The sequence below is a fragment of the Pelobates fuscus genome, chromosome 10 (genome assembly GCF_036172605.1).
Source record: "Pelobates fuscus isolate aPelFus1 chromosome 10, aPelFus1.pri, whole genome shotgun sequence".
Classification (NCBI taxonomy): domain Eukaryota; kingdom Metazoa; phylum Chordata; class Amphibia; order Anura; family Pelobatidae; genus Pelobates; species Pelobates fuscus.
Window position 1 is genome coordinate 92,344,098 of NC_086326.1, and position 9,004 is coordinate 92,353,101.

Here is a 9,004-nt window from a genome sequence, read left to right on the forward strand (position 1 = left end):
ACAAGGCATGCACATAAACTGCTCAAAACTAATTATCATACACTTCTCCACACTATCAAAAACCAGTTATCCGGCTGGAAAAATAAATATATTTCATGGACTGGCAGAATAGCGGCCGTTAAAATGATGATACTCCCCAAACTCCAATACTTGTTCCGCACACTGCCTATACAATTGCCAACGTCATACATCAACGAGGCACAGAAAACTCTCAACTCCTTTGTGTGGATGCACAAGAGACCTAGAATCGCAGCGAACATACTTTATTTACCGAGAACCAAAGGGGGCATGGGACTCCCAAATTTGGATTTGTACTATAAAGCGGCACTTATCAGCCCACTCATAACAGCGTTCCATCTTCATGCCTCTCCGCCTACCTGGGCACATATAGAGGCAACTTACACAGAGGGGTACGACATTACGATAATAGCTGGGATCCCTAAACAACATAGAAGAAAATTTCAAAATATGCTCCCAATAACCTCTTTGACACTACAAATATGGGATAAATACATTTGTACCCTAAACCCCAATTTAAAAATCCTGCCAATGATGAGGATCCGCTCCTTTGAATTACTTATCCCACACTTGAACATTAACAGATGGGACAACCTAGGTCTAACACATGTACATCAACTGCTGGCCAATGAAGAACCCCTCGCCTTTCACGCCTTACAAACACTATATGGCCTGCCTCCCACAGCTGAGTTCGCACACCGGCAAATATGCTCGTGGATAGGAAAAAATAGAGATCCAAACATGCCACAGACTATACAAAGGAATATGTTAGCTCTGGGAAGACTATGTGGGTCGACTAAACGGCCGTTGGGCACGATCTCTACACTGTATGATAGCTTACAACCCACTAGGGATATCAGGCAGATGAATTTCATTAGACAATGGGAAAAAGATATTGGGAAACAGCTACCAGAAGACGAGTGGGAGAGAAGCTTTGTAGCTAATAACCAGCTTACACTTTGCACATCTCACATAGAGATGGCTAGGAAAATGCTTTATAGATGGCACATGGTGCCAACCAAACTGAAACATATAGACCCGAAACAAACAGGAGCATGCTGGAGATGCGGACAGGCTAAAGGTGATACTATGCACATATGGTGGACATGCCCCGTTATCACCAAACTATGGGAAGATGCCAAAGCCCTCATACAGAAAACGGGGAATATAGTTATCCCTCTAGAACCAGAAATCTTTCTCCTACAACACATTCCACCGAATATCTCTAAAGCCCACAAATACCTCGTCTTCCATATTGCCATAGCAACGCTCACATCTATAGCCAAAGCCTGGCTACAAAAATCACCACCTACAATAGAAATGAGTATAGCACAAGTAGACAAGATCAAACTATACGAGTGTGCCACAAGGGCCCACAGAGCTCCCAAAACATTTTGGGTAGAGGCTTGGAAAATGTGGGATGAGCACAACCGCCTCCAGAGGCAGGACGTAGAACCCAGGGCAAATACAGTGAGCTGAGGAGAACAAAAATAGAACAAAACACTGTGGCAACTAAAAATCCCATAAAAAACATGAGACGCCATAGCGGTAAAATCTATGAGACCTGAAAAAGATCGCAAGAAGAATCCGTACCTAGCTAACTCTGGAACACCACATTCCCCCCCCCCCCTTCCCCACCCCCCCACCCACTGCCCTCCAGTTGAAAGTTGAAAGTTGATCAGTTAATGGTCTACAATGCACACCTTATACCAGGAATACACAAATGTGAACTAGTAACAGATATCATATAGAATAATAACTTGAGCCACAGATCAGCACGGATGCTAACGTAGAGAGTCAATGACCGAGAGACAGATAGATAGATCTGTAATATATGTCTGCTACAAATGGTGTGGCGGATGGTACTGTATACAGCGCACATCATGCACTAAATCCACCCCACCCTATATTTTGGTACAGTCAACTCTGGCTCAAAGGCTCTCCACATTCTTATTATCGCTATTCTTATTATTATTAATATCATTATTAGCATTATTGATTTGTGTATTATTTCTTATTCTCTGTATCTTTACTTATTACGTGTACAATTACTTGTATCATTACTTGTAATATTACGTGTATTGTCACTTGCACAGTTTCCTGCAATTGCACCTATATTGCCTGTAGACCTATGACATACAATACTGTAAAATGTTGAAAACTTTTAATAAAAAGAAAGTTAAAAAAAAAAGAAAACACATACTCTATGCTAATCTCTTCGTCTAATTTATGCTTTCATCTTTCAATTAATCAATACCAACAGCAGTGTCCAGTGAAGCAGGAAGCTTATGGGCGGGGTAAAAGAGAAGGCCACTGATGTGAATCACATGACCAGAACTGCCAAAAGGGGCGAACATGCCCAAAAAGGGGGTATGTCTATCCAAAGAATTGAAAGGCCAGCCTGGCATCAGTGTCCCTATGCATCACAGTGTCAGTGTCCCCATGTCGCCCAGTCCCCTATTCTCCCAGTGTCTGTGTCCCCATTTCTCCCAGTGTCCCCATGTCTCAGTGTGTCCTGTGTCACTAGGAGACACAGAGACATGGGGACACAGAGACACGGGACTGAGAGACATGGGGGCACTGAGACACTTGGGGAGACTGGGAGACATGAGGGCACTTGTGGTTACAGACATGGGGACACTGAGAGACATGGAGACACGGGGACACAGACATTTGGGGACACTGGGAGAAATTGGGTCACAGACACTAGGGACACAGAGACATGGGGACGCAGACACTGGGAGACATGGGGACACTAGGGACACTGGCTGGGAGACATAGGGACACTGGGAGACATGGGGACACAGACACTGGCTGGGAGACATGGGGACACTGGGAGTCATGGGGACACAGACATATGGGAAACATGGGGAAACAGACATTTGGGGACACTGGGAGCCATTGGGACACTGGCTGGGAGGCATGGGGACACTGGGAGACATGGAAACACTGTGTCCCTAGTGTCTCCATGTCCCAATGTGTCTACCTATGTCTCACAGCGTCCCCATGTGTCTCACAGTGTCCCCATGTCTCACAGTGCCCCCTAGTGTCTCAGTGTCCCATGTGTCTCAGTGTCCCCACATCTCCCAGTGTCCCCTAGTGTCTCAGTGTCACCATGTGTCCCCTAGTGTCTCAGTGTCCCCGTGTCTCCCTGATGCCTTTCCCCTCATCCCTCACTTCCCTGAGCTGTAGTCTTTCTCTGCAGGCTGGGAGCTGCTGTCTGAACTCTCTGTGCTGTGTAGCTGCTCCTCTGCGTATCAGTGAGTAGAGAGAGGCAGGGAGGGATATGCTGTAACTTCCTATCCCTGCCTCTCTCCATACACAGTGACCCCTACTGGCCGGTGTTGGTATTGCAGAGTAATCTCCCTTTATACTGAGAAAAATATTTGCATTTGTATTGCTGGTATTACTGCAATACCATCACGGCCAGGCAGCCTCAAATACAGGCTGTGCCTTAAAATACCAGTCAGGTGGCAAACCTAAGAGTAGTGTGTAAAAAAAAAAAAAAAAAAAAATTTTTTTTTTTTTTATTCTTTTTTTTTAAATGGGCCTATTCCATGGGCCTGGGCCTGGAGCTGCAGCTCCATCAGCCCCTATGTTAATCCGGCCCTGACTCTAAGTCGCCATCCTCCTCCTGGTCTAGCATCTTCAGCCACGTCAACCACTGCTGTCCTTCTTGCCCCCTCTCAACCATCCGCCACTCCGTCTCCCGCCTTGAGCAGTTCCCGCTCATCTGCCCACAGTCATGTGTCTGCCAAGGACATGTTTGAGCGTAAGAAGCCAATGTCACCAAGTCACCCCCTTGCCCAGCGTCTGACAGCTGGCTTGTCCGAACTATTAGCCCGCCAGCTTTTACCATACAATCTGGTTGAGTCTGAGGCGTTCAAAAAATTTGTAGCTATTGGGACACCGCAGTGGAAGGTACCCGGCCGGAATTTCTTTTCACAAAAGGCAATCCCCAACTTGTACTCGATTGTGCAAAAGGAAGTCATGGCATGTCTGGCACACAGTGTTGGGGAAAGGGTCCATCTGACCACTGATACCTGGTCTGCAAAGCATGGTCAGGGCAGGTATATCACCTACACTGCGCATTGGGTAAACCTGCTGACGGCTGACAAGCAAGGAATGCGTGGCATTGCAGAGGAGTTGGTGACACCGCCACGAATTGCAGGCAGTCCTGCTGCCACCTCCTCTACTCCTCCTACTCCATCCTCTTTCATAACCTCCTCGGCTGAGTCCTCTTGTGCTGCTGCGTCTTGCTCCACATCAACGGCACCCCCCCAGCTCCCCAGGTACTATTCCACATCCCGGATACGGCAGTGTCACGCCGTCTTGGGTTTGACTTGCTTGAAAGCAGAGACTCACACCGGACAAGCACTCCTGTCTGCCCTGAACGCACAGGTGGAAAAGTGGCTGACTCCGCAGCAACTGGATATCGGCAAAGTGGTGTGTGACAACGGAAAAAATTTGATAGCGGCATTGAAGTTGGGCAAGTTGACACATGTGCCGTGCATGGCACATGTGTGTAATCTGATCGTACAACGCTTTGTGCATAAGTACACAGGCTTACAGGACGTCCTGAAGCAGGCCAGGAAGGTGTGTGGCCATTTCAGGCGTTCCTACACGGCCATGGCTCACTTTGCCGATATCCAGCGGCGAAACAACATGCCAGTGAGGCGCTTGATTTGCGACAGCCCTACACGTTGGAATTCAACACTCCTAATGTTCGACCGCCTGCTCCAACAAGAAAAAGCTGTTAATGAATATTTGTATGACCGGGGTGCTAGGACAGCCTCTGGGGAGCTGGGAATTTTTTTGCCACGTTACTGGACGCTCATGCGCAATGCCTGTAGGCTCATGCGTCCTTTTGAGGAGGTGACAAACCTAGTCAGTCGCAACGAAGGCACCATCAGCGACATCATACCATTTGTTTTCTTCCTGGAGCGTGCCCTGCGAAGAGTGCTGGATCAGGCTGTAGATGAGCGTGAAGAGGAAGAGGAAGAGTTGTGGTCACCATCACCACCAGAAACAGCCTTATCAGCATCGCTTGCTGGACCTGCGGCAACGCTGGAAGAGGATTGTGAGGAAGAGGAGTCAGAGGAGGATTGTAGCTTTGAGGAGGAGGAGGAGGAGCAAGACCAAACACAACAGGCATCCCAGGGTGCTCGTTGTCACCTATCTGGTACCCGTGGTGTTGTACGTGGCTGGGGGGAAGAACATACCTTCAATGACATCAGTGAGGAGGAGGAACGGGAAATGAGTAGCTCGGTATCCAACCTTGTGCAAATGGGGTCTTTCATGCTGTCCTGCCTGTTGAGGGACCCTCGTATAAAAAGGCTGAAGGAGAACGACCTGTACTGGGTGTCCACGCTACTAGACCCCCGGTATAAGCAGAAAGTGGCGGAAATGTTACCGAGAAGAGAAGTCGCCTAGGTCAAAAAAGTCTAGATTACCTCACCTTTATTAAGATGAATGAGGGATGGATCCCGAAGGGACTGACACTGGGCGATACATTCGATTAAAAAAGGCCTGATGAGATGAGCTGCCTTGGGCTAAAAATGGTCCACACGCTGCTGTATTTTAGCTCTGAATGACGTTTGACTTGCGTGACTTATCCGCCACCAACTAGGGTTCAAGCCGCCATGTTTTAGGGCACTTTCTGCCTGTGAAACAAACATCAATTTTTCTGGCCGCTGCTACAGCAGTGGCTGCAACAATACCAAATTTTTCAGGCATGTGTACATGCCTAATTTTTAGGCCCACTGGTGCAGCACTGTGGCTTCAAAAACCAAACCAAAAAAAAATCCTCCAAGATGGCACCAATATACCAGTGGTCTAAGCATCTTCCCACCTTGGCCTAAAAAGGGGAGGTGATTCAACAATTAAAAATCTCTGCCATTTACATGTCCACTGATAGGAGACGCGGAAGGTATTAAACTGATATGAACAATACTAAACTCACCACTCCTATCTGGTGGCACATTAGCTTGCCCGCGCAGTGCCCCAAATTTCAAGTAAGAGGACCGGCCAAGCATCTTCTTCCATCTCCCTGTTACATAAATCAATGCCATATCCATAGAAATTGTAGAGAATATCCAGGATAGTTTTACAGGGCCAAATCATGTCGCCTGTTGAAAGAGGTGACCTTGCTCGGGTCCCAGGTGTGCGGTTCCTAAAATGGCTGCCATATACATGTCCTCTGATAGGAGACGCGGAAGGTATTAAACTGATATGAACAATACTAAACTCACCACTCCTATCTGGTGGCACATTAGCTTGCCCGCGCAGTGCCCCAAATTTCAAGTAAGAGGACCGACCAAGCATCTTCTTCCATCTCCCTGTTACATAAATCAATGCATATCCATAGAAATTGTAGAGAATATCCAGGATAGTTTTACAGGGCCAAATCATGTCGCCTGTTGAAAGAGGTGACCTTGCTCGGGTCCCAGGTGTGTGGTTCCTAAAATGGCTGCCATATACACGTCCACTGATAGGAGACGCGGAAGGTATTAAACTGATATGAACATTTACTAAACTCACCACTCCGAGTGCTGTTATTTATTTAATTTTTTTGTGGTGAGGCTTTACAGGACAGAGTGCTTCTCCACGGGACATGTTAACTCACGGGCAGCTGGCTCATCAAGGAACCAGAGCAGCTTGAACGAGGTGACCTTGCTCGGGTCCCAGGTGTGCGGTTCCTAAAATGGCTGCCATATACACGTCCACTGATAGGAGACGCGGAAGGTATTAAACTGATATGAACAATACTCCACTCCTATCAGTAGGTCCGTCCCATTGTGATTTATGCCCCCCACCCACCGCGCAGGGATGGGGGCCGGGGGGGAGGAAAGTAGGCCCCCCCATTGTGATTTATGGCCCCCACCCACCGCGCAGGGGTGGGGGCCGAGGGGGGGAGGACAGTAGGTCCCCCCATTGTGATTTATGGCCCCCACCCACCACGCAGGGGTTGGGGAGGACAGTAGCTCCCCCCAGTGTGTATCATGGGCTTTGAGGACAGGTGTCAATCCATACCTGCCAAGTGACCCTATGTAGGGGGAACAGTCCCTATTCTGCTCTGTGTCAGTGTGTATCATGGTCTCTGTGGACGGGGAACAGTCTCTATTCTGCTCTGTGTCAGTGTGTATCATGGTCTCTGTGGACGGTGAACAGTCTCTATTCTGCTCTGTGTCAGTGTGTATCATGGTCTCTGTGGACGGGGAACAGTCTCTATTCTGCTCTGTGTCAGTGTGTATCATGGACTCTGTGGACAGGGAACAGTCTCTATTCTGCTCTGTGTCAGTGTGTATCATGGTCTCTGTGGACGGGGAACAGTCTCTATTCTGCTCTGTGTCAGTGTGTATCATGGACTCTGTGGACAGGGAACAGTCTCTATTCTGCTCTGTGTCAGTGTGTATCAGGGGCTTTGAGGACAGGTGTCAATCCAAACCTGCCAAGTGACCCTATGTAGGGGGAACAGTCCCTATTCTGCTCTGTGTCAGTGTGTATCATGGTCTCTGTGGACGGGGAACAGTCTCTATTCTGCTCTGTGTCAGTGTGTATCATGGTCTCTGTGGACGGTGAACAGTCTCTATTCTGCTCTGTGTCAGTGTGTATCATGGTATCTGTGGACAGGGAACAGTCTCTATTCTGCTCTGTGTCAGTGTGTATCAGGGGTTTTGAGGACAGGTGTCAATCCATATCTGCCAAGTGACCCTATGTAGGGGGAACAGTCCCTATTCTGCTCTGTGTCAGTGTGTATCAGGGGTTTTGAGGACAAGTGTCAATCCATATCTGCCAAGTGACCCTATGTAGGAGGAACAGTCCCTATTCTGCTCTGTGTCAGTGTGTATCAGGGGTTTTGAGGACAGGTGTCAATCCATATCTGCCAAGTGACCCTATGTAGGGGGAACAGTCCCTATTCTGCTCTGTGTCAGTGTGTATCAGGGGTTTTGAGGACAGTTGTCAATCCATATCTGCCAAGTGGCCCTATGTAGGGGGAACAGTCTCTATTCTGCTCTGTGTCAGTGTGTATCAGGGATCATTAGGATAGGTGTCAATCCATATCTGCCAAGTGACCCTGTGTAGGGGGAACAGTTCCTATTCTGCTCTGTGTCAGTGTGTATCAGGGATTTGACTATCTTTATTCAGATTCAAAAATTACAATTCCACAAAAAATTTAACAAACATTTACAAGAACTTGTTATGCAAATCATAGAAACAACGTGAACCTCTTTAAAGCCACAAACTTAAGACAAAAATTACGTACACACAATGTGTAAGGGTTTGAAAGAATATTCTGAATCCTTACATGTTTACTTTATCGTTTGTTTGATTTTTGTGAACCATATATAAACTACAAGCAGCGTGAAAACTATAAAAACTCAAGTGGCCATGCTGATCAAATTAAATAGTATGCTTTACACAGCGTATAAGGGTGATGTCACAGCACAACGGGAATGTAACAGGGGAAGAGGTGAAAGTCATCCTCCCCCTCCCACGACCTCGCCATATCTGCCAAGTGACCCTATGTAGGGGTAACAGTCTCTATTCTGCTCTGTGTCAGTGTGTATCATGGTCTCTGAGGACGGGGAACAGTCTCTATTCTGCTCTGTGTCAGCGTGTATCAGGGGTTTTGAGGACAGGTGTCAATCCATATCTGCCAAGTGACCCTATGTAGGGGGAACAGTCCCTATTCTGCTCTGTGTCAGTGTGTATCAGGGGTTTTGAGGACAGGTGTCAATCCATATCTGCCAAGTGACCCTATGAAGGAGGAACAGTCCCTATTCTGCTCTGTGTCAGTGTGTATCAGGGGTTTTGAGGACAGGTGTCAATCCATATCTGCCAAGTGACCCTATGTAGGGGGAACAGTCCTATTCTGCTCTGTGTCAGTGTGTATCAGGGGTTTTGAGGACAGTTGTCAATCCATATCTGCCAAGTGGCCCTATGTAGGGGGAACAGTCTCTATTCTGCTCTGTGTCAGTGTGTA